Source organism: Tribolium castaneum, chromosome 1 (assembly GCF_031307605.1).
Source record: "Tribolium castaneum strain GA2 chromosome 1, icTriCast1.1, whole genome shotgun sequence".
Taxonomy (NCBI): Eukaryota; Metazoa; Arthropoda; class Insecta; order Coleoptera; family Tenebrionidae; genus Tribolium; species Tribolium castaneum.
In genome coordinates, this window is record NC_087394.1 from 23,374,728 (window position 1) to 23,400,640 (window position 25,913).

Here is a 25,913-nt window from a genome sequence, read left to right on the forward strand (position 1 = left end):
TAAGTGAATATAATACCCACACCGTGACGTGATAATGTCCCAACATACCGTGTATGTTGGTATATGATGCGGTATGTACCCGAACATCCCTTTTTAACCTAACCCAAAACTTCAGCACTCCATTTAACCCCTTTAAGAGATAATAAACTATATAGAATTGCATTGTTCCGCAGATTACGTAAGAATGTAAAATTTCAATTCATTCGGACATCAGGAACCTTTTCAAATTTCGCTCGGAAAATATGAAACAGACAGACAGACGACAAAGCAAGTTAAATAAAAGCTTTAAAAAATAACTGTGTAATACCCTATAAGAGAAAACGTTGCAGTATACACGTAAAGAAAAGTTGGCACTATCTGCTCGAGATATCACATCACTCACAGTCAATGAAGAACTTTTCTTTACGTGTGTAATAAACTATTATTATTTAAAAGAATCACTAAAAAGAAAAAAATAAGGTTTTTCAATCACAGAAAAATATTTTCTCTTATAGGTTATAATTCTAAAATTTATAAAAGCTTTGGAAGTCATAATACTACGGCATTACAGAATTACTTAGTTCAGTTGACAACTCCCATAGAAGTACTTAGAATATAGAATATAGAAATACATTGTCACGCAGATTACGTAAGTATGTAAAATTTCAATCAATTCGGACATCAGGAACCCCTTCAAATTTCGCTCGGAAAATATGAAACAGACAGATAGAGGACAAAACAAGTTAAATAAAAGCTTTTAAAAAAGATAACTGTGTAATACCCTATAACAGAAAATGTTGCATTATACACGTAAAGAAATGTTGGCGTAAGATAATGAACATTTTTTTTTACTTGTATAATAAACTATTATTATTTAAAAGAGTCACTAAAAAGTAAAAAATAAAGTTTTTCAATCACAGGAGAATATTTTTTTAATAGGTTAAAATTCTAAAACTTATAAAAGCTTTGGGACTTATAATACTACGGCATTACAGAATTACTTTGTTCAGTTACAATTCCCATAGAATTACTTAGAATATAGAATATAGAATTGCATTATGACGCAGATTACGTAAGTACGCAAAATTTCAATTCATTCGGACATCAGGAACCCTCCCAAATTTCGCTCGGAAAATATGAAACAGACAGACAGACGACAAAGCAAGTCCAATAAAAGCTTTTTAAAAAGATAACTGTGTAACACCAGTTTAAACCAAAAAATTGTTTTTATGAATGCTGAAATGTCTATTAAAGCATCTCATCCATCTGATTACTTAATTTAAGGTCAACGACATCGCTACCAACCTTGTAAGGAAAGTGTTAAATGCTGTGAATTAATCAATAATTATTTTTACGTTAAATGAAATCATAATTGGATTTTCCAATCGGACGTCCGATCACTTTATTATGTTATTGTACGCTACTTTTTTTTATTAAAAATGTGTGCTCCTTGAGTAGCTACGTCCTATTTTTTTAGTTAATTCGTGAAACACTTGCAAAACTTCTCTCATTTTCTTTGTCGTGAACTGAATTTTGAAAAGTCTGATTAATACTCCTAACATTTTAGAATACTCGTATAAATTTATGAGGCAATAAATAGATAGGTAAAAAATACTCTCATATAATCCGATGTCCATACAATGATGTTGCCATTTGTGAATAATTATTTTGTACGATACGTTACGAAAGAATTCACTTTTACTATTTGCTTTGGTCCAATCTTTTTTTTATTATCAACTTTCCTAATAAGTCGAAGAAAGTCAATGACAAAACTATTCCTAGTTACTTTAGCAATAAAATGAAAAGTGCACTTTCCAACTACGGCCCTGAGTTTTGGAAGTTATCGTAGCGAAATTTTCTACTTGGGACCAGCCCTTAAATGACACACATATTTTTAATTTGTTATTTGCAAACCTGTTCATTACCCCCAAAAATCCCCAAAATCCTCGGAAATTTCTCTCAAGTGTGGGTGTTAAAAGGATGTCAGTAAAAAATTCCTATGACATAACAGACGGGTCTCGACAAAAACAATCCGATCTAATATCACCCGAATTGACTATTCAAATTGACCAATCGGCCACTTCTGTCAGCGCTCGAACAATACAATCCTCGAATTAGTCTAGACACGATATTTCACCTGAAGGAACCAGCCGACGATCTGATAAGTAACACGGTAGTCCAAAAACGATGAAGTGATAACGAATCACAACATTCACGTCTCGTTAATCAGCGATTTTATTGGTCATTAAGCTGTGACACTTGAAGACATCACACACCGAATCTAATTAACTCGTGAGATAGAGAAAATACCAAAACTCACCTAAGACTCGCTGAATTACGACAATTGTCAAACACAAATCGCGACTTTTTCGAGGAAGAGTTTCACGTGGTTGGAGATCGAAACGAGACAGCCAGCCGCACTTGACTGTGACTACGTGAGTACTGAAGGAAACTGAGGAATCTAGAGAATGAGCCGGTTCACAGAACGAGTGTGGGCAGGAGAGCTGTCGGTATTCGCTAGGTGTTAGGAGGAGGAAGCTCGAGTGGACACTTGCCCGAGCTTGAGGAGGGGGAAAGTTTACAAAAATTGGGGTGCGACGGGGCTACGAGAAGAAAAGGGTGGATCCGGTATATTCGGCTTTCACAAATGCATTTTCTAAATTTTATGTGTCAAGAAAGTTACGAACTTATTTACCATTGAAAACTCGGAAAAACAAAGTTCTCAAAATTCAATCCAAAAGCGTTTTATGTGCTTTAGAGTGTTAAAAATTAAAAAAATCGTCAATTAATTCAATTTAATATACGAGGCATTTTAAACTGTTCATAAAAAAAGCAAAACGATTTGTTCTACGACTAATTTCACTTATTACCATGCGATTTTCTAAAATTTTGATCTAATTATCCATGACAGTTACGTTAACCCGATGTCCATCACGGAAATAAGATTCCAAAATGTCCTTTTAGATTTTTGAAATTTTTTGCCTAAAATTACGGTGACTATAATTTGCTACCTTCAAAAAATAAAGAAAACATTTTTTTAAACACACTGTGGCCAAGTTTTTGAACTTCTCTATAATATCTTTAAAAATATCTGCAGCCCCTAAAAGTGAACAAAAACAATTGAGTCAATTTTAAAATGATTTTTTTCGAGATTTTGTCCGATTTCCGATACCCGGAGCGCTTATTGGACAATTACTTAAGAATTATTATTAATTATAACCCCCTCAAGATTGTTATCGTTGAAAAGCTCTTTTAATTTATCTATCGGTCAAAAATAAGATAATAATCCTGCGACGAATAGTTTTTCAGAAACTATCATTTTATCAAACTATTTCTATTTTTCGATTAGTTTTGTTTTAATTTAAAAATATCGAAAATTTTAAAAACACCAAGCCCCCCTTGTATAAATTGTTCTAGACCTTTAACGAGCCCTTTAAGTTTCTCCGTAATCGGCACATCGTTAAAAAATTGATTTTTTTCGAGATATCGCCTTGAAACTTCTTGCCATTTTGTACAGTTTTTTACGATTCAAACAGTCCCTGACATATTTCGCAAGCTTCAAAAATTTCACCGCAACCGGCGTAAAAAGTGAAAATTTCAAGTAGTTAAAAAAGTTAAGACTTAAAGCGAAACTTAAAAAAGCATCAGAATCTGCCTTAAATTGTCTATTTTCTCTTGAAAACCTAAAGTCGCTCCAGGCAACGGTTCCGATTACAAAGTGTAGTTTTTCTTTAAAAAATCATAACTCAAGAACTAAAAAATTCCAAATCGAAACGGTATTTTACAACATTTTAATGTTTCATTGTTTTGTCTGAATTAGTCCTAGATTTTCAACGATTTTTAACGACTTTTTCTCAAAAAATATTCATTCAAGAGCATTTTAAACTACAAGTATGTCATCCTGTTCAGGACCTGGTTTTATGCTAAGTAAACAATATTTGAAATATTGTTTCTAATAGATAATAATATTTGCGAAAATTCAGAGCTCTCGTCTCCTATAGCTTAGTTAATTAAAGTTGGAGTTTGGATATTTTGTAGATACTTTCGGAAACATCTCAGGATAATATTTTTGATTGTACAGAATGTCTCAAAAAAACTATAACGTCATAATAATTTTTTAATGGCATGCTATGATTTTTTTTGTGCTCATTGGAATAGCTTTTTAGCATGTTTTTTTTTAATTGGTTCAGGGATTACTCTTAAAAAAATAAAAACCAAAAAATCGTTTTTACACTTTCAGATTTACAAATTAATAAAAAGTAGAAACAGTGCTTTTTTATGACATTATTACTACATACGTCTTGAACAAGCTGTAACAGATTTATTAATTAGGTTTTATTGACCTGAAATACTACAGGGTGTTTATAATTATTTATTTCCAAACTTTTTAAACTTTAGAACCTTTTATTTTGGTTATTTTAAGAGACAACCCCTGTACATTTTTATATCATTTGATGCAGAATTAAAAAACGAACATTTTTTCAAAACCTAACGTAAATCCAACGCACAAATGAATAGGGATATTGTGATTAGTTTAACAGTTAGGTAAAACTACGATTCTATTTGTTATTTAAATAATAAATTGCATCATAGCATTACAATGAATGCATTTTGCAAATACTACGAAAAGAAATAATATATAAAATAATGTATAAAAATAAAAAAAATATATAAATAGAAATAAATAATGTATAAAAATGTATAAAAAAGACTGCGTACAACGTCTGTTTAGCAATATCCCTATTCACTTGTGGGTTATTTTACATACTCTTATACAGACAGTTTATAAAAGAGTGTAGAATCTCAGGTGGTTCTGGAATATAAATTTATCGCATTTAATTATTTTATTTCTAAGAAATTTCTGGTACATTACCATTTTTTTCTACCCAGGCAACCACTAAAACCAATTTTTTCATATACTAACATTGTTCGTTTTTTCTTGAAAGAAGAGGCAACTACTACGATCCCACATTCATTTATATATCATTTATATACACTTTGTATATATAAATCTTACATATTCGGAGTTCTTAACCAAAAACTTATTTATCAAATTTTTATTGACGAAAATAAATAAAAGTCAAAGAGGGCTCCAACACTGTTTATTTTTATAACATTCGATGCGTAAGTAAAAAAGCAACAGTTTTGATTATCATAAAAAATACAGTAAAACTTCTCAACAACGATAGGAAACTTTTAATTGTCTGTTGTGGAGAGGTGGAAATTTTAATATAGGTTTTGTTACGTTCTTACAAAAATGTTCATTTTAAAGAGGTGTCCGTTATTGGAGGTTTCACTGTACTTACCTAAAATGCGTCTTAAAATAACTTCTACAAAATATCAAAAATCCAGCTTTACTAATAACTAAGCTACAGAAGACATGAGCTGAGGTGTACCACCATGTATAGATTGCAAATTAACCTTCGATCACAAAGGACAAAATAATTTAAAGAAAACTTATTGCTTCCTTTAATTTTATTTTTCTATTTCCCCTCCCTTCCAGCCCTATCCTCATTGCTCCCAATTACATCTCGCCCCTTCTCGCAGCTGTCTGAATCGCCTCGCATTATTGCTTTTAATTAGCCGCAACAGACGACACTATCATCGTGCACTTCTCAAAAAGCTCAATCGTTATTTGCCCGCCTCAACCATGTTACTAACAAGTAATTTCCTGATGTATAATTAGTGTTCGGAAAATTAGTGCTTACCTGCTTATTAGCCAGCATGAAAAATAATAACAGCGCCGTCCGAACAAAGCTAAATGTTTTCTAATGTTGTGTTTGCTGATTCAATTAAAGAACCGATATTGGAGATGCACGAGAGCTTATAATTCTGATACGGCGACTCCATAAACAACGGCTTCGACGCGAATTTCCTGGTTCGAGCTATTCCACGATCGTCTTCCTTTGGAGGAACCGTCGTGAGACAACGATTCGAGTTTTTCGACCCAGTTTCGCTCTCTCATTCCAATTCAACATTTTTCTAATGAGAATTTATTAGGATGGCGGCGCCTTCAGCAGTATTATTTGTTTCAGAGATTTAGTCCCCGATTCGTTGAAACTAAATCCGGCAAATCCTTTGGCACTTTTCTAATTAAAATCTGCCCATCTCCAATAAATTTCGTCGGTTCGTGTTACTCAATATTCAGAAAAAAATTAATTTATTACATGTCGTGATGTTACCGGCGCCAAAACTTTACACATTCATAATTATATATTTGGCGTTTCTTCGACGACATTAATCACCTGCTTTTCCGTTCAAGTCGTGAAATTACGACGATTAATTGAGGCGTGCCTCTCGCGTGCAACAAATTAAAAAAAGCGATTTTTTTATATTAAATGGAGTTGTCATGGAAGAAGTGCGATAACATCGGTGTGTATAAATTAAATCAATGACAGGTGTGTGCGCCTCGCGAAATCAATAATAAATCACACGCAAACACAAATCGCGAATAATTAAATGCATAGCGCCGTTCTAAAGATATCGAGGCATTGTTTGCAAATAAGCGCTTGAATGTCGGACGTCAAACGATCCGATTCGATCTGACAGGGGGTTTTCCGGTCCAAAATACAAAGAAAAATCTCCAAAAAATGCATCAGAAAACGTAAAAATCATTGTTTTTTTCTTTTAATAGCAGTGAAATATTTTAGGAGTTAAAAAAGTATATAAAAAATGTTCTTTTTTTAAAGCTTTTATTTAAAAGACGCATTAAAAAAGAAAAAGTAATGTTTTTTCTAAAATTTAACACACCATTTACCCCACTAGAGGGTAATTAACTATACAGGCTGTTCCGTCTAAACCCCACACTAGAAGTATTGAAAGTTATAATAAAAATATTCCTTTGAAAGTTGGTACTCAACCATTATCCGTTAAGTTCTACTCAATGAAAATATTTTCAACATGGCAGCACTTCCGGTTATACCGGAAGTCGCGATCAACTTTCTTATCTTAAATGGAAATTTATGTTTTTCACTGCGTTTTAAGATTAGTTCAGTTATTTTAAGGCCATTTTTATCAGCTTTCACTATACATAAGTTTAACCATTTTCGATATATTTAGAATTTTTTGAAAATTTTTGGATTTGCACCTGTCAATTAAAAAATCGCTAACTCGCTTAGTTTTAGAGATTACGAAATCATATTTGGAGAATTAAAGAAGAAAGCCTATATCTGTTCTTCAGTGTGTTCAAAATTGAAAATGAAGTTAACAAACCCAAAAATTTTAGGGTTAAGTTTAGATAATTTCAAGTGCCCATAACTTTTTAAATGGGATGTCCCAATTTTTATTTTACTAGATGGAAGAGAATTTCGTTCTGCATCGATCTGTATTAGTAATCCCTATACCTATCCGTGATAATTTTCAAGTTACGTTGTTTTTTTTTGTCACTGAAATTTCTTACTAACCACAGCTATTTTTGCATATTTTGTCATAAAAAAAGTTCTGATTAAACTTAAACGATAAACTCTGTTCAAAATAGTGTTATCCATCCCCTAAAAACAAAAGAAATTTATTGAATGTTGGATTAAAAAACTTTAATTTCTCATTTTTTTTTATTCATTTCCAATGTCAAAGTATGATAATAAGACCTATGGATAATAAATTTCTTAATCCTAACAAAAAGTTATTTTAACTTTAAAACTATTAAACATAAGTATAGAGAATTAAAGGCAGATCGTTGCCAAATTAAATTCTTTACCATCTAGTGAAATAAAACTTTCGGCATTTCATTTGAAAAAAATGAGTTATGGGTGCTTAAAGTTCTGCAAACTTAACTTTAAAAATTTGGAGTTTGTTATAGTTTTTTAGAAATTTGAAAACACCAAAGAAAAGATGTAAGCTTCCTCTTTCAGATGAACTAAAAAATATTTTCAAATTTTTAAAAATGGCAGAGTTATCGATTTTTGAACTGAAAGATGCAAATCCAAAAAAAAAATTAAAAACCATAGATATTTCGTAAACGGCTAAATTTTGGTATAAGGAAATCTTATGAAAACTACCTTAAATAACACTAGTAATTTAACGCATTAAAAAATATAGGTTTCCATATAAAATAAGAAAGTTGATAGCGACTTCCGGTATAACCAAAAGTGCTGCCATCTTTAAAATATTTTTATTGACCAGGACCTGAAAGATTATGATTGTACACAAATTTTCAGATGACTATCATTATTAGAACTCTCAATACTTCTAATGTGTGGTTTAGACGGAACAGCTTGTATATGTTTTTTTAAGCTTTTGTTTAAAAGTTGCACTAATAAGTAATGTTTTTTGTAAAATTTAACACACCATTTACCTCATTACAGGACAATTAACTATATAGAAATGTATTATTACGCAGATTACGTAAATATGCAAAATTTCAATACATTGGGACAAACAAAAACCCTCTCTAATTTGACTCGGAAAATATAAAAAAGACAGACAGATAATAAAACAGTTAAATAAAAGCTTTTAAAAAAAGTTGTTTTTTAAAGTATACCGGGTGTATTAAAAATACGTGAGTTAATTTCACCAGGTCATAAAACTCATAAAGTACAACTTTTCTACAGGATGTCTTAAAACTGGCGAATTCCGAGTTCAGAGCATTGTAGAGAATCACTTCAGTAGTCCAAATTTAGAAAAAAAATTAAGTTTGGAGGCTTCCCCATAAAGATACACTGGTTTGAAGATCACTTTTTGAATTGCGTTTTCTTCAAAATTTCCAGTGTTTATTACTATTTATAGTGTAGATGATTGTAAAGAGTAATAATGTAAAACAATTTTTTTAATTAGCTTTATTTTGGAGAAAAAAATTTAGGTAATTTCCGTCTAATTTAAAAAAAATACGAAAATTTAAGGTTTTTTGCTACAAAATAAAGCTAATTTTTCGAGAAATTGTTTTACATTATTGTTTTTCACAATCATCTACACCATAAATAGCAATAAACACAGATTTTTTTGCCCGCAATGTATCTTTGTGGAAAAGCCCCGAATCTTTATTTTGTTTCTGGATACATTTGGATTAGTGAAGTGTTTCTCAGGGCTTTGAGCTCGGAATTCGCCTATTTTGAGACACGCTGTATATTTTATATTAAAACGCATTTAAACTAAATTTTCGGAAATGGTACTAACTCCAGTTTCTCCAATTTTTTTAATTAGAAAGTTATTAATTAAGGTTACAAGTCATCCTTTCCCAAAAATGTCTCTATTATGATAAAACCGGCGTTTCGCTCCGGTCTTCGGTCCCGATCTTCTCAGAATTAGCATTCAAGAACATTCTTCCCAATCAGGTTAATTTGAATATGGAAACGGCGTTCATAAATCAGCAAATCCGTTGGAACTACACACTCCTCTAGTCACTTAGCGTCAATTCCCTGTTGTTCTCCCATCAAGCAATCCCAGCAACATGTGTCTGGAAAAAATCCGCGAAACGATGACCCATCACGGGCCAAAATTATGCCTCTTCTTGTCCTGTACCGTTGTCACACATCCACCTGCTGCGTAACGACCAGAAAGCCGAAACCAGCAACAAAGTAAATGAAGATTTATTCATTTGGTACAATACAGTTATGCCATGTCGACGACGGTAGCGTCGCCTCGTTTAAATCCATTTGGCGCTTTTTTCTCGCTCGTAAATAAGCGGATAATCCATGCGTGTCTCTTGATCGAATAAAATCCGCTCGTTAAACGCGTTAAGTGCGGTATTTGCCAATAAAACGCGATATCTGACAGACTTAATTAACCGCTTGATCCCACCCTGTGTTTTTTCCTTCGTGTAATTGAGATGGATGAGGGGAAGGTCCGGTACCTGGTGAATTCGACTGCACTCGACACGCTTCCACTAGACCTTCGACCTCTGACCCCGCGAGCTAAAGACGGAGGGCACGCGCTACCGGCACGCACCCCGCTTGAGGGGAGTGCACTTTATTCGTGCTATAAATACAAGCTATACAAGGTACTTTTGCACAAACTTGAATACAAATTTAGATTGTATCTAATGAACTAATAAAAATAAACTTAGGAAATGCTACTTTTTGTCAAATAATGGCGAATAATGAAAAAATGTTTTACTACGTAAAATGAATGCTTATTACTTATACTTATTGACAGACACTTAATTTCTTAATTTGTCGTTGGATAGTAGGTAACAATGAAAAAATAGTAGATTACATTATGAGTCAGGAAAGTGACAGTTTGTTTGACGAGATGGCCTGTTGCGTCCTCGTCTTCTGCAAGACACTTTCCTGACGAGCTGATGTATTACGTTTTTTCCGAAATCGGCAGATAAGTTGCAGTCAAGATGACAGTTTCCAGACTCACTTTGATCTTGAAAATGTCAGTTTACCTGACTAGTTAGGTAAGTGACAGATGAGTCTGGTAAAAATCGCAAAAGTGACAAGTCAGGTAAAGTGACATTTTCAAGATCAAAGTGATCAAATTATCAAAGTGTCAACTTGTCTGCCGACTTCGGAAAAAAAGTTGCATGATCAATAAGTTGTACACTTGAATAATTTTAGGTGATCAAGTCATTATATAATTTCCATTAACTCAGTTTTTTTAATGTTATACAGGTGTTCCATCGAAACCCCACGTTAGAAATATTAGTTCTATTAATAATAGTCATCTGAAAATTTGTATGAACTACAAATAAATACAATCCATTAGGTCCTAATCAATGAAAATATTTTGAACATGGCGGCACTTCCAGTTATACCGGAATCAACTTTCTTATTTTAAATGAAAAGCTATGATTTTTACTGCATTTTTGAATTACTCGAGTTATTTTAAGGAAGTTTATCAATACAAGGTGCTCAAAAACTGGCGCACCAACTCAGTGGTACGTTATTGAGAAGCAAGTGCAGATTACGGGAAAAATGTTGAAAAAATTCCTAAAGTCATATTTTAAAAAATCTGGAGCTACAAACTTATTGTGTTAACTTCTTTAGTTTTCATTATTTTTTTATGTTTTTTTGTTTCATACCAGGTTCCGTTCCGTAACAAAACGATGAATAATTATTTTTAAATTTACTATCACATTTTAGCAGTTTTTTTAATTTAAAAAAATTAAAATTCATCAAAAAAATCACAATGTGTAGATGTGCCAACACTGGGAATTATTTCCTAGGAAACCGTTTCAAAAATAATTTATTTTTATTGTTGCTCAAATTCTATTGCGATCATGACTGTTAGACAACGTTGCCACATATCATTTATCTAAAATCCGTTATTTATCAATAACTTTAATACAAAGAATTTTTTTACTATTTTTACCTTTATATGTAACCAGTTCTCTACCACACACCATTGAGTTGGTGCGCCATTTTTTGAGCACGCTGTATATCAACATAATTATCACAGAAAGATTTAGGATATGCTATTACAGATCGTTACCAAATTTAAATAAATCGTCAGTTAGTTATTTGTCAATAATTTTTGTTTATTAGTTAAATAAAAAATTGTTTCATCAAACTTCGGTTCTTTATTATCCAGGTAGTTAGCTGAATGCTATGTTTTTAGTAGTGACAGTATAAAAATTGTTAAATTTGACATATATGCGCGTTAATTTGTTAAGTCGTACATAAAAAATACAAAATAAGTAAAATGAAACTTTTTTCTTTACCTAATTACCTACCTACTTTTCGAAAAAAAAAACAAATCTTAGAAGTACGTGTTTAAAGTTATTTCCAGCATTTTACACGTTTCAGTTCATACCAACAATTTTGAACAACTTCTTAAAAGATTTTGGTTTTTCATCGAGTTTTTTATTTATTTTTGAATAGTCAAATAGCTAAATTAAGTCGCCTTTTTCAAGTGTTGAAGCACTCTTTCAAGCTGAAGAATCAATAGTTTCTCGAGATTTTACTTCATCGCATTGATCCATTTAGTTCTATAATGATATTTTTTTAACATCGTCCATTTTTGACAAACTTTTTTTTAATAAAAAATTGGACGAAAAATAACTAGGCAAAAAGAAACTATAAATTGGGACAAAATGTTCATATTTTCTATCCAAACAAAAACGCAATTATCTTTCAGAGAATTTCCTCAAAAATAAGCAAAAGGTGGCCGAATTAATTCGAAAACGATTTATGCAATTTATGCAGGTTGAAGCACTTTTTCAAGCAGAAAACTCCGTTTTTTCACAATTTCTGAGATCGTTGTAACTGATTTTTAGCCAAAAACGTAATAATTATTTTGCAAAATTTTGTAAAAAATAAAAAAAAAATCAATAATTGAATCGATTTTTGTTATAAGGTATTTACAGCGAGAGATTAGACCTTTTTTAAATATTTTTGGTGCAAGAAACGAATGTTGACAAATTAGAAATGTCGAGAAAAAAAACGAATATCGAATGATTGTTTGTTCATCTACTTAATTATAAAATTATAAAACAAACATTGAAAAACATACCTTTTGGAACTATCTATGCTTAAACGTATTAGTAGTTGTTTATCTTTTTTTTAAGTCCATCATGTGTTCGCTATCCGCTTTGATCCAATACTTATAGTTTTTGATTACGCAATTGTTATAATAACACTTTGTTATCAAAAATAAAATCTTTTTCACTTTTTATCCACTTTCAAATTAAAACAAAAACACTTTATTATCACGAAAAACCGCACAATTGCGAACTAATTCATTAAATAAGGAATTACGAAAATTTCGTTACTGTTTTCGGTAATTACGATACGACGTTACCAGAGGGCGTCATCGTTTGTGAGCCTGTCAAAAGTGTCAAATTCTAAACGTGTTGTGTTAAATATTTGTGATTATTTTTGTGTAACGCCGTTTTTAAAGTAATAATAATCGTTTTTGGTTTATTTTAAGTAAATATTTATTGTTAGTAGTGGATTTGTTTTTGTTATTTGAACACATTAAACACGAGGACCATTTTTAAAAAAAAATTCAATTCTCTTAATATAAACGCAAATATTATTTGTTGATTATTAAATACGTGCTTAATCCTAAACATTTTGACTCTTAAATTAACACAAAATAAAGCATTTAAAAAAAACTAAAATTTGGTAAGGTGCTACTGTAAGTGCGGAGTGTTAGTAACCTGTTTTCACTAATTTTTGGATGCAAATACTACACCAAAGATTATAATTCACTTGATAATTAAACTCGCTGAAAATTCGTATCAATTTTGGAGAATTTTCTAAAGTTCTTTTTGTAACTTGCCGCCATTTTGAGACATTAATAGGCATATTAAAGCACGCAACGTCATCATGTGCGGTGTCATTATTTGACAAAACATTTTACAATAATTTTTAAGAAGCAAATTCGAGACCGTATTTTTGCAAATTTTACAAATTTCAGGAGGTGTTTATGCAAGATTACATCCATTGTCATCCAAACTCCTGTTTTTTTGACAAAACTTTGGATAAAACAAATTTTTTTTTATTTTCATCATCCAAATTAAGATATTACCCACTGTCACAAAAATCTCTAAATTATCTAAAATAACAATTTTTGTTTAAAAACGGCAAAAAGGGGGCACATTATAAAAAATAGTACAAAAAAACTCGTTTCATAAGACCTTAAAGCACTCATTCTTTCAAAAAACTCGTGGCTAACGCCACTCGTTTTTGCAACTGAATTTATGCTGGCCTTATGAAACTTATTTTTTAATATTCTATTATTATACTTCATTTCATCTTTTAAAAGTTGCATAACAGCTCCATTTCTGGCAGAATAACTGACACTGCTTTGATTTCCTATTATTGTCCATTATGCTTCTTCCGAAATTGCTGAATAGAAGATTCAAGAAGGTTTAGTTTATTAAAATCGTTAGAAATGCAACATGCGGCAATTAATTGAGTCAAGCAAGGACATAATCAAAAAGTGAGTCCATACGGCACAAGTTTCTTAATTCTACTTGTATCGTTATGCGAAATTTATAACGGCATTGCGGTGCAATCTCCTGCTTCTGACTGTGCTCTTCGGCCGTTAATGTTCCAGAATCGGCTCATTATCTCTGCGTAAATCCTTTTATGGACGAGCAATAAGCATCCAGTTGCGATTTTTATTGACGTTAATAATTCAGATTGAACCCAGTGTAAATACCTGGGAATATAACAGCCGATCACGTGGAGAGGCCCCTAATACCGGCTTTCATTATCAGTTAATCGCCATCGATGGAAGTCCGCGCCATAACAATTAACTTAATGATGGTAACCGATACCAGCCGTGCAATAAACGTTCTTTACCTGAAATTAGCATATACTAAGTATACCGTTGAGGAAATTTATAGCGAGGAAGTTCCTAAAGGTAAACCACTCCACACTGGACTGCAGAAATTGATACAGAACATAATTAAGCCCAAAGATCGCGTTACGAATTCAATCTCCGAAAACTGAACATATTGAGATGTTTCGAGTTTAGTAGAATAAGGTGTGGGAACGAAGGTCTCAAGGATAATGCTCTTCGAGGCGGCCGGTGCAGCTACTCCCAAAGGGAAAAAATCTGCGCATTGGCTCAGTCCGGTCGTGAACACATCTTCATACAGGTACAGAGAGAAATTGCCTAGGCGGCAACGCGAGCACCCTATGGTTTCCCATCCTCGTATCTTCGATTCGAGCGCGAATTATAATAATAAAATGCAAACTTAATCGCAACACGTAACTCAATTAATCTGCTGGACGGGACGCGGATTTTCAACGCCGAGAAGACGACGGACGTGGGGGACTGACGGATGCAATTTAATCAAGGGAAAGCATCTCGCTGTGTATTTAAAGCAAGTAGTTGTACAAGGAGAAAAATTTTTTTAAAAATTAATTCAAAACTAAAATAATTATAAAAACAAGTAACACTTTTATGTATCATTCCACCTCCAATTTAGTGTTTTAACATTAAAAAACATTAGAAATAACTATATAACCAATTTTTCCTCCTGTTGAGTCCTTGATATTTCTGCCTACTGAAAGGAAGATTCCTGTTTTTGTGTATATATTACTCAAACTAACAAAAATACCCAACATAATGCGTTCGAAATAAAAAATGCTTAAAGTTTTAATAGAATGCTATTTTGTTACTTTTTCTATTGCTGAGAAAAAATCCTCTGTGACCGTTTAAAACGTTTCTACTGTAAGTTGTTCTGACACAATTAAAGCACCAATACACACAATCAATCAATCAAACAAAAATACAGAATTCAGATTTTGGGTGTCCAAAATTATTTTCGAGTAAACAGTGTCTTTCAGAAATGAGCTGCACTGTAGTAAGCTTATGTTTTTTAAATGAATCACAACATATTTTGTTGCAGATGTGCTACTTTTTCATAAATTAAAACAAAACATTATATTTTTAGGAAAACATTGTAATAAATAATCCTGGAAAACAAAAAATAAGATGTTCCATTTGTTTTCTTAAGTTTTAAATTTTTACCAAACTTCTTCATTTTTTTACATTGTTAATAAATAGTGTGATAGGTTAAACTACCAGCAACAGCTTTAAGTTTGAACTTTTCTCTTTAAAAAAATGGTGAAAATCTTATTTCTCCGAAGTTCTTATAATTTATGTCTAACACATTTTTAAAAAGACAATGTTTTCGTCAAAAAAAACTAAATCATGTTAAAAACTAAGCAGAATTGACCTATAAAAGTTAACGTCAAAAACCTCAGTATTAAAAACTACCTCAAAAATTGAATAAAATATAAAGCGATTTATTATAAAAAAAAGTTCGTATTGTAAATCGTATCTGAAACACCTGGTACACTTGAATAATTTTAGGTGATCAAGTCGTTAATTTCCATTAGTTTGTATGTTTTTCTTAATGTTATACAGGATGTTCCATCTAAACCCCATGTTAGAAATATTACGAGTTCTATTAATGATAGTGATCTAAAAATTTGTATGAAAATACAAATATACAACCATAATCCATTAGGTCCTTATCAATGAATATATTTTGAACATAGCGGCACTTCCAGTTATACCGGCAGGTATAAATAAAAATAATTTTAAATAAAAAGCTATGTTTTTACTGCATTTTTGAATTACTCGTATTCGAGTTATTTTTTATCAGCATATCAATAATTTGTAAATTATAACAGAAAGATATAAGGAATGCTTACGGGGAATGCTAATACAGATCGTTACCAAATTCAATTTTTTATCCACTTAATGATGTAAAAATTAAGGCATTCTATTTAAAAAAAATTGACTTACAGCTTCTAAGTTTTCAAAAAATATCTTAAGATTTTGGAGTTTGTTAACTTTTCTTACAATTTTAAACACATTGAAAGAAAGATATTATAGGCTTTCTGCTTTAATTGTCTAAATACGATTTCTAAAACTCTAAAAATGATAAAATTACCAATTTTTAAAATGAACGGTGTAGTAAATCCAAAAATTTTAAAAAATCCTGAATATTTCGAAAACGATTAAATTTAGGTATAAAGAAAGCTGATATTACTTAAATCACTTAAATTATATGAGTAATTATTAGAAATTATGTGTTGGCCCGGTTTCTGGTACAATTTAAACCTCGGTTAAATTTTATCTTTTAGTTAAATGCTAAAGTAGTGCAATCGACATTGCAATGTTTTAACTGAGGTATAAATTTATCTCTCTAAATATGTTTCTAGAAACTGGCCCTAAATAAAGTAAGGCCTTACTTTTATAATTAAATAGTAATAATTTGTTTAGGTGTGATGACCATAAAAACTACATTCAATTAAATTTTAACTGGTTTTCTGTACACCGACTACAATTATATCTATTAATATATACGATTTTAATATCACAGATCCCTGGAAACAAATAATGAAGCCAGGTCGAGAAAATTCGAGGGAATGCTTGATATGAAATTTACATTTATGACCCAAAAAATTATTGCTGTAGTTTACGCTCAGCTTTTTGCTACCCGGGCCGGTTTATAGAGATGACATTCTTTATGACTGTGACTGTACCTTACCAACTCGTTGGAACACCCTGTATACTTCAATTTTGATCATGTGTGTCAAATCCTCGCATTGTCGCAATGATTTCACACAAATGTACATTTTTTTAAATTTTAAATAGACAATTAAGAAAACAACAAGAATAAGTTTCCGTTTTTTTTTGGGATTACCAACTTGTTAGTATTTTCATTGCTTTTCATGTTGAAAAAATAATTATTATAATTATCACATTTCATCTTGTTAATTTTTTAAACAACATCTTGACCAGCAAACCAGCAAAAGACGGTTCACGTTTAAATGAACTTGGATAAATTCCAATTTTATTTTTCCAATAAAACTATTCTCAACAAATAAAACGTTTCCAATAAGTTGAAGAGATAATTATTGACTTGCAAAGGTTCCGAGGCACTTAGCAGATTCAATTTCTTGCCAGTTGATGGTAATAAATAACAATCCTGCGCGAAATAACGGTTTTCTAATTACACTTATGTCAAATTTGTTGACTGCTGAAGTACATTAATGATAGTTTACGCCTAACAAGAATATTTATAGATTCATTTTTATCTCAGTTCATATTATTTTTTAATGTTCTCAAAATTTCCTTTATTAAGACTGCGTTTAAATTAATAGCGAATTGCTGCAAAATAATTGTGCTTTTCCAGCTTCTGCAGCGGGAAAACTGGTATGAAGTAAAAAATATTTGTCGCTTCATTCCTGCATCGTTGTTTCCATTTCGGTCAAAACAACTATCCGCAATGTAATTTTAATTGGCTAGATGTGGTGGGCGCGGTTCGACGCCGTTCGTCGCAATTTAAATTATGCAAAAACTTTTAAGTGGTGATGTTCAGCATCGCCGTCTCTACCACAATTACGTTCCGTATCCAGTTACTTGTCCGGAACATTCCAGCCCTATCTATTCGAACAATCATAATTAAAGAGACATGCGAATTTACTCGATGGCCACGGCGACGCTTTCATTCAGTCACTTTAAAGCCGTGGGCAACAGTTAATAAGTAACCAGCCCACGCATCAGCTGTCGACACCGTCCAAGAATGCATCACCGGTGCATCTGTCATTCATTTAGTCCGAGTTCCTGGCAAATACGCAACGGTAGCACACGTGGAATTTAAGGTCAAATCGCGTGTAATTAACGGCAAAAAATAATTATGTCAAAAAGTACAATATTTACAACCAATAACCTTTGAAATATCGTGTGATCCTTTCGAGCAATTTGCATAAAATCGTATCTTTGGCACATTTTAATCGATGAAACAAGCCATAAATGTGGGTGTAATTGCAATATAAATATTAGATGGACGGTTTTCCAAAGTTGTAAAGCACACACGAGATTTGACCTCGCGTCCGTGAACCTCACAACCACTTTGAAAATTTTGATTCGAAAAAATATTCCATTTTCCGATACCAGGCCATAAAATAGCAAGACATCAAGGCTACGTCCGAGGCGAGTAATTACATACCATAAAAAAGTAATTGCAAAGCGTCTATGCAAATATGGCTCAAGATAGGGGAAAAAGTGACTGAAGGATTTCGTGTAAACGAGCGAAACGTCGCATGACCGCAAATTGAACGCAGTGGCCGGCAAACAATGGCGCTGCTAAATTATACATTCTTAATACATGCAAATGCATGCTTACGGGTTGTTTATGGGTCATTGCTATACCATATTCGTTAATCTTTCAAAGTAACGGCGACAAAATGCACTACGATTAGCACATACATTTTTGATGGTTGGGGGGCAAAACTGCGATCGCTGAAGCAGACGGAATAAGGAAATTTTCACACAGAATAGAGTCATTTTGGAGGAACTTTACGAGTCCCGTACTGGAGAATACCACTAAATAAAAATTGTGAACAGGGAAGAAGCAACTAAGTATCCTACGGAAAAAATGTATATGACTATTTTGTAAGAGATTTTATCAGCTTTAATTTTAGTACGATGATAAAAATTGATAGGAGTGATCATTTCCGAAATATCCGCATAAAAATAAAAAAATTGTACCTTTAACCCCCTCCCCTCCTCAAACTCGCCCCCCACCCACGAGGACTTTTGATAGGCTGTCCCAATGATACGAAAAAAGCTCCATAACTTGTTTATTATTAAAAATATAGACTTTTTCTTTTTTTATTTCATAGCTGCGTTTCTGCTGCATGTTTCTAAAATATTGCGATATATATACAGGGTGTCCAATAATAACAAAACACAAAAGTTATGTTTTTCAGATAGATCACCCTAAATTTTATTGCTTTTTGGGACGTAGCTTTTAATACTGACGAATAATGGCCTCTTCTTGATCAGTGGCGTATCATAAGCCTAGGAAGCCCGGGCTTGGGGCGCAAAAATTTGAATGGGTGCAAAATGTTAAGAAAGAATTTTTTTCTTCCAAGAATTAATAAAATCGTGTATCGGTCGGAGCAAAATAAATTTACGGTAATTATTTTATTTAGAGATTACTAGATTAATTCGGATTTTTGAGCTCCTTGTCAGCTACGGGAAAAAAATGCTTAAACTCAATTCAAATTTACAAAGATGTTGACCATAACTTGGACGGCGAATTACTCTAAATCATGGATATATTGTCTTTCAACTAATGGTACGTTTACTTCTGAGATTTCTCTCTAGACATTTATGTCAAGTGTTGGACAAAAAATTTCCGTAGCTGTTTACATTCCGATAGAAATTTCTTGCAATTTCTGTCATGAAATTCTGTCAGACATTTTTTAAAAAATGTGTGTTCAGCACTAAATATACGTTTTGTAACAAGTTTTTCTAGTCATTTATTCTAATTTTGTGTCACAACACAAACACAAAAGTAAAAGATTCGTCAACTGTCGCAATTTCTGTGAAACACGTTTGAACAATCCAGAGTGTTTACATCTCTCTCATTAAAAATGTCTGACAAATTTTCCCAGTTCTTGGAATATTTGTGTCAGACAATAAATTCCGTCTTGTTTACATTATGACACTTCAGTGTCTGACACAATAAGTGTCCAGATGTAGTAACTGCACCATAATGGACACTTGGACTTACTAAAAAACTGAATTGATAGAGACATACTATTTTCAATTCTTGTAATTTTGTTGAAAATTGTCGCTTATAAATAATAAACAACTACCGTACATCTACACTATCTAATCTTAATTTAAAGCTACTATTGCAATAATGTGCATCAGAAGTGAAGTGCTTATTGTCTTCAGTTTTGACAAAATTATTAACATAGCATTTGCTAACAAGAAAGCCAGAAGAAACTTTGAAAACATTCTTGATTTTTAATTTTTTACTTATGTATATATGTTTAGTAAGTATTATAAACAGACAATCAGCATGTATTAAGGAACCGTTTTACAATCATTGTGACACCTTCTCACCATTAGTATTAGCAAAATTAATAAAAAAAGAAAAGCATCAGCGAATGATATATCAAACACTAAAATTTAAAAAAGTTTTGGTGAGATATACAGGGAGAGTCTACCAAATGTACCTCTAAAACTAAAATTCAGCGTGTTCTATTAAATACTCTATTTTCCTACATGCCTAAATTTTTTTTGGATTTTTTCTACAATAGCTTATAATTAAAATTAATTAAGTATAGCTGCAATAAATTGATTGTTACACCTTATTGTGTCATCTATGAACAAGCAATGCTTAGGTAAATGTTGCTTTGCCATCCAAATTCGTAAAAAAATGGCGCTAGCATCAAAAAATAATTAATAAAGTAAAATAAAAATAAAGTAAACACTCTGTATAGAAACAACGAACAGGGCGAAACTTTTTTAGGGCCTTGAGCGCCAAAATAAGTTGATACGCCACTGTTCTTGATTGCAGCAAGCTAATAGAAAAAATATATCCTTGAAGTTTAAACTTTCTTCTTTAAACTGGTAAAAGCTCCACTTTTTTGAGATTCTTAGTTTTTATGTAATGATTTAAAAAAAGCGCATTTTTGTTAAAAAAATGTAATTATTTCAAAAACGAAGCAAAATCAACTAATAACAATTTAGCTTAAAAACATCAATGTCAAAAGCTACATCCAAAAATGTAAAAAAATAAAGTTGTTCCATTTAAAAAAAATATAATTTTGTGTTGTAGCTAGTTATGGAAACACCCTGTATATTTGAAAAAAAAATTGTGTGAGTCAGGGGGTTCGTATGTACGGCATTTAAAGGTCAATAATGGACTTTTTCACCTCGCTGGGACACAAGTGTAAAGGCAGCGTTTAAAAAAATCTAATTCTCTAGGAATTTTTCCACCGACTAGTCTAATTTTAATGGGCTACAATATTTGGGATAAAATTAAAAGCTGACAGCGTTTGCAATCTTAATTTCTCGATTTTTTCTATTGAGAAATGTAGTTGAGGAGAGAATATAAGGAACGTCCGACCCGGAAGAAGCCCTTAAATCTGTCGTGTCTTTGTCGTGCATCTCGGCTCGCCTTCGGCCTCACGGTGTGAACCGTCGATTCTTCTCAAAGTGGCGTAAACAATCGTAAATAATACAAATTCCGCCGTAATAATGACGTTGGCAAAGTGACCGCTAGCACCACCCGTGACATCCATAAACCGCATCGCGTGCGTGTACCGCCGTCGAAAATATCTCAGCAATGCAAATTTTTCGTGATTTTTTCGGAGCGCGACAAGCAAGATGCGAAATCAAGATTCATTTCTTCAATTAGACTTAGAACGACCGTAACTTACCGCTAACGCTCCCATGTAAATCCAAAGAGGATGCGTCCGCACGTGTAAAAAACCAAAGTTAATTTATAATCGTAGGTGTGTGAATCTGCCACCTTAACAAGATAGATGGTAATTGTGTCGGTTTTTATTGTAAATTACTATAATTGGCCGCGGATTTTTAACCAGCAGACCTCACCCTCGAGCTGGTGAGATATGTGGGACACTCTGTGTAGCTAAAAGCTCCTAATTGTTCTAATTCTGCGGCGCTTTCAAACGAGCGGAGGTGTTGCGCTCCTCCCAGAAGACACGCCCGCAGACGCTCTCCATATAATTACCGCTCTTAATTACCTCCACCAAATTACAAAACAAATCGGCATTTATCGAAGATGGACATTCCCAGAGAGGGCGACGAACCCCACCATCTGGCCAATTCCTAAATAAGGCCTTTGTGGGAAATGGAACGTCACGAGCTCATCGCCGCGTGATGCACTCGGATTAATCAACTAATTTTTATAGATATCCAAATAGTTATTTGAGAAACTAATTCATAAAGACGATCAACAATCGTCATTCTTTAAAACACTGACGAGCGGTAGCGAGTGCCTTTAATAACTGAGATTCTGGCTGATTCTTTTAGGACCTACATTAGAAACTTTTTAACTTCTAATACAGCTATTAGCTGTTTGAAAACTATAAAAACGCCAATGTGGCATTTTCTCTCAAAATTAGCTGTTACAAACTATTTGTGGACATCAAAAAAATAATAGCTAACGTAATTTATACTTTCAATGATTGATAACTATTTTACAATTTTATCAACCTTATTTAAAAAAACTATTGGTAAAATGGGACGTTGGCGTTTTTATAGTTTTGAAACAGCTAATACATACTTTTAAAATGACTTCATCTAATATAAGAAATTAACACGCAGAATTTCTGAAAAAGGTATTAATAATAAAAATATTGTAAAATTTTAAATAGTAACTACCATTTTCATTGTATTTTTGAATTCGCCTCTTGAAACTGTGTAAAATGTACCCTAACTGTTAGTACTTATCTGTAATAGTTTTTGACGTATGTCGATTTTTTTATACAAATTTACATTTGGAGGGGTTCACTTAAAGTATCAAGCTCGTGAATGAACCCTTTACACTAAGAAAATTGTTCTTTTTGCATCTGATAGCCCAAGGTTCGAAAGGTCGTCTTACATTTTCAGGATTGTCATCGGTCAAATTGCAAGACTACTGTTACTGTTTGAAAAGACCTTGTTTTCTTAATAGCAATCAAAAGAACATCAATTTTAATACAGACTTTTATTAACATCTTCTATATCTATCTCTTACAGTTTTGAAAGAATCACAAAAAACTGAATTTTACCTCATTATTTTCATTTTAAATCGAGTAAACTTTCGAAAAATACAATAAAATCGTGCGATTAATTAAAAAAATTTTTGATTTGTTCACAATTTTCATTCAAGAAGTTCGAAATTCAATGTCAGACTGACTGAGTTACTAACTTATAATAAACCATAATTAAACATTATTTAGCTTCTTACATGATCCTAAAGTTTTTTTCAAATTAGTTCAGGAATTACTGTTAAAAAAAATAAAAACCAAAAAATTCGGTTTTATACCTTTGGTTTTAAAAATTAATGAAAAATAGAAACAGTGCTTGTTTGAAAATATTTTTACTACGTAAGTGTTTTAACAGACTTTTTTGTTTACAAAGTCTAACAAACTTTTGAATTTGATTGATTTTAATTACTACGGAGTGTTTACAATTTATTTCCAAACTTTTTAATCTTTAGAGCCTTTTATTTTGCTTATTTCAAATGGCAACCCCTATTTACTTTTATATTATTTGATGCAGAATTAAAACACGATCAACTATTTATAATACAACCATAATGACGTAATGACATCACATCACTGTTTTTTTTTTTAATGAAAACCCTTCTTTTCTTTAAGCATTTCGACAGATCTGTTAATGTAATAAAAGATAATTACATAAAATAATTTTCGTAAAAAATTCATTCAAAATCAGAAAAACGTGTACCAATAACAAAACAAAAACAAATACAAAAATTCGAAAATCCCGTCAAAGGAACAAATTAATTAACAATGTCCTTCATTAACGCCAGTAGTCGTCAAAATTACATTTAAATTAGCATATTCCCTTTTACATGAAACCAATTATTGTGGTTTCACCTCATTTAAAAAAGTCACACAACGTTTAATGCTATAAAAAAGGTTTTATTTAACTCCCTTTGTTGTTTGTCTGCCTGTTTTATATTTTCCGAGCCGAATTTGAAAGAGTTCCTGTTGTCTGAATAAATTGAAATTTTGCAAACTTACATAATCTGAGTAATAATGCAACTCTATACAGGGTCGCTAAAAAGTATGGATATAGTTAAATATTTTCAGAACGGTTTAACAGAAAACCTTGAAATTTGGGAAACGTTAAAAGTGTTTAAATTCTATCATCTGAGAGCTTTTTCAAATTTTTATCATCTATTTTGAAAATACAAGGCTAACTTGATTTTTTTAAATGGCACAAAGAGTCAAATTTAATCATTTTTAAAAGAGAATTTTTTTCTGAATTCAATGAGGTAGCATAATATCCACCTTTACTTTTATAAGAAAGTAAAAAAATTGAAATTCAAAAATTTTCTGGAATAATAAGACTAAGTTAGTTTTGAAAATACTATTATTGGCGATATCTGTCACTTGTATATTTACCAAAAATTAAACTAGGGTGCACTAATTAGTTTAATAATGGTACATTTAAGTAAAACTGAGCGAAAAAAATTCTCATGTTGGTTTATCATCGAGACAGAAAGCCAAAAAGTTAGTAGAAATCATTTTGAACATCTTTTGTAGCATAAAAATCAAGTATTTTGTGTCTAATTTTTTTAATTAAAACGTGTTCTTTTTAGTTAAAAGTTATTTTAACAACTATTTTTAACTCTTACTTATTTTTGGTGAATGTTTAAGCACCATAGAGCTATCAATAGATAAAGACAACATTTCCAAGACTAACAAAATTTTACGTTTTTCAAAATTTTCGAAGTTTTTTTTAAGTTTCGATTAAATTTAGGTAAGTATGTGTTAAACCATAGAACTCAGAAAAAAATGCTCTTCTCAAAAATATTAAATTTGCCATCTGTTGCTATTTAAAAAAAAACAAGTTAGTATCCGAAGAACAAATGGAGATAGTTTTAATTAGGTTAAAAATTAATGTTCGATTTGTACACACTACATCTTATAACTTGGAAATTATGACGTCACGGTATGTGTGTAAAAAGCGCACTGTTCACTCAGTTATAGAAACATATTAGTACCTAATCATTTTCATTTCAATTTTTTAAATTCATTTTCTTGGATGACAGACACAGAACAGAAGGATGTATGTGCTTGTGCTGTCAAATGCTAACAGCTGTTTTCTACCTGGTACCTTCCACATGGTACGACTTATGTGGCATCTGTGGAAATTACCAAATTTGCTCAAGTCAGGTCAGATTTGACCCCCACTACTTGTTATTTCTGACGTTTAACAGGCTGTTTCAAAATTGACGCCCATGCTTTTAGGATTTGTTTTAGGAGACTAAAAGAAATCGAAAGTTAAGAGTGAAAAATTGTTCGATTGGACTTCGTTATCGAGTTATTCATTAAAAACTAAAATTTAAAATTTTAACATTAAATTTTATTAAAAGCGAATTTACCATAGCAAATATGCTACAATCCGATTTGGAAACTTTTCCACATATGCCCCGGCCTCAGCAGTAGCATTGCCACCATAATCACATTTAAAACTTATAACCGAGCTTTTAACATATCAACAAAATCGCGAATGCACTAATACAGTAGTATCGTATCATTTTAAACATACAGGACCGAGGGGAATTAATTGTACTTGTCACTAGCGAGAGCAATTCAAAGAATTTTTAACATCGCTAACATTAACTAATGAATTATGTTGCACAAATAACAGGAAAATGGAAAGCCAGCATAAAACTTATTATTTACATTTTTATCAATAACTCGATAACGAAGGACAATTAGAAAATTTTTTACACTTAACTTTCTAAAATTCTAAAAAAAATCGTATGTGATTTTATTGTATAGAAGAACGATTTGACCAATTTTTAAAATGATTACTTGTATGGTGTGTTTTTTCACTTTCGCTTAGTTAACTATAGTCTAATGTCAACGATCTTTGGCCCATGGGTGTATTTTGAGGTAGTGCATCAAAGTGCCTAATTAAATTTTTGAGAAAATGTGTCGTTGATTTTTAATTTTTGTTTTGATATTGGGGCAGCTTTGTTCCCATGAATTTTGGTAAAATTGTAAATCACTTCCACA

General features: G+C 31.8%; 2 protein-coding genes across 5 annotated transcripts in view; one reads left to right on the forward strand and one right to left on the reverse strand.

Moving 5' to 3' along the window:
- Nucleotides 1–25,913, forward strand: part of robo1 (roundabout 1) — a 476,471-nt gene that overhangs the window by 132,974 nt on the left and 317,584 nt on the right. The window lies entirely within an intron of this gene.
- The window catches only part of Ntan1 (N-terminal amidohydrolase 1), an 83,774-nt gene that overhangs the window by 35,933 nt on the left and 21,928 nt on the right, over nt 1–25,913 (reverse strand). The window contains exon 1 of one of the 4 annotated variants that reach the window (XM_015978131.2): nt 2,300–2,461. The exons of 2 other annotated variants lie outside the window; for them this stretch is intronic. The gene's annotated coding sequence lies outside the window, so the exon portion shown is untranslated. Of the gene's footprint in view, nt 1–2,299; nt 2,462–25,913 lie in introns of those variants that run through there. One more of the 4 variants, XM_961224.5, reaches the window with a different exon arrangement.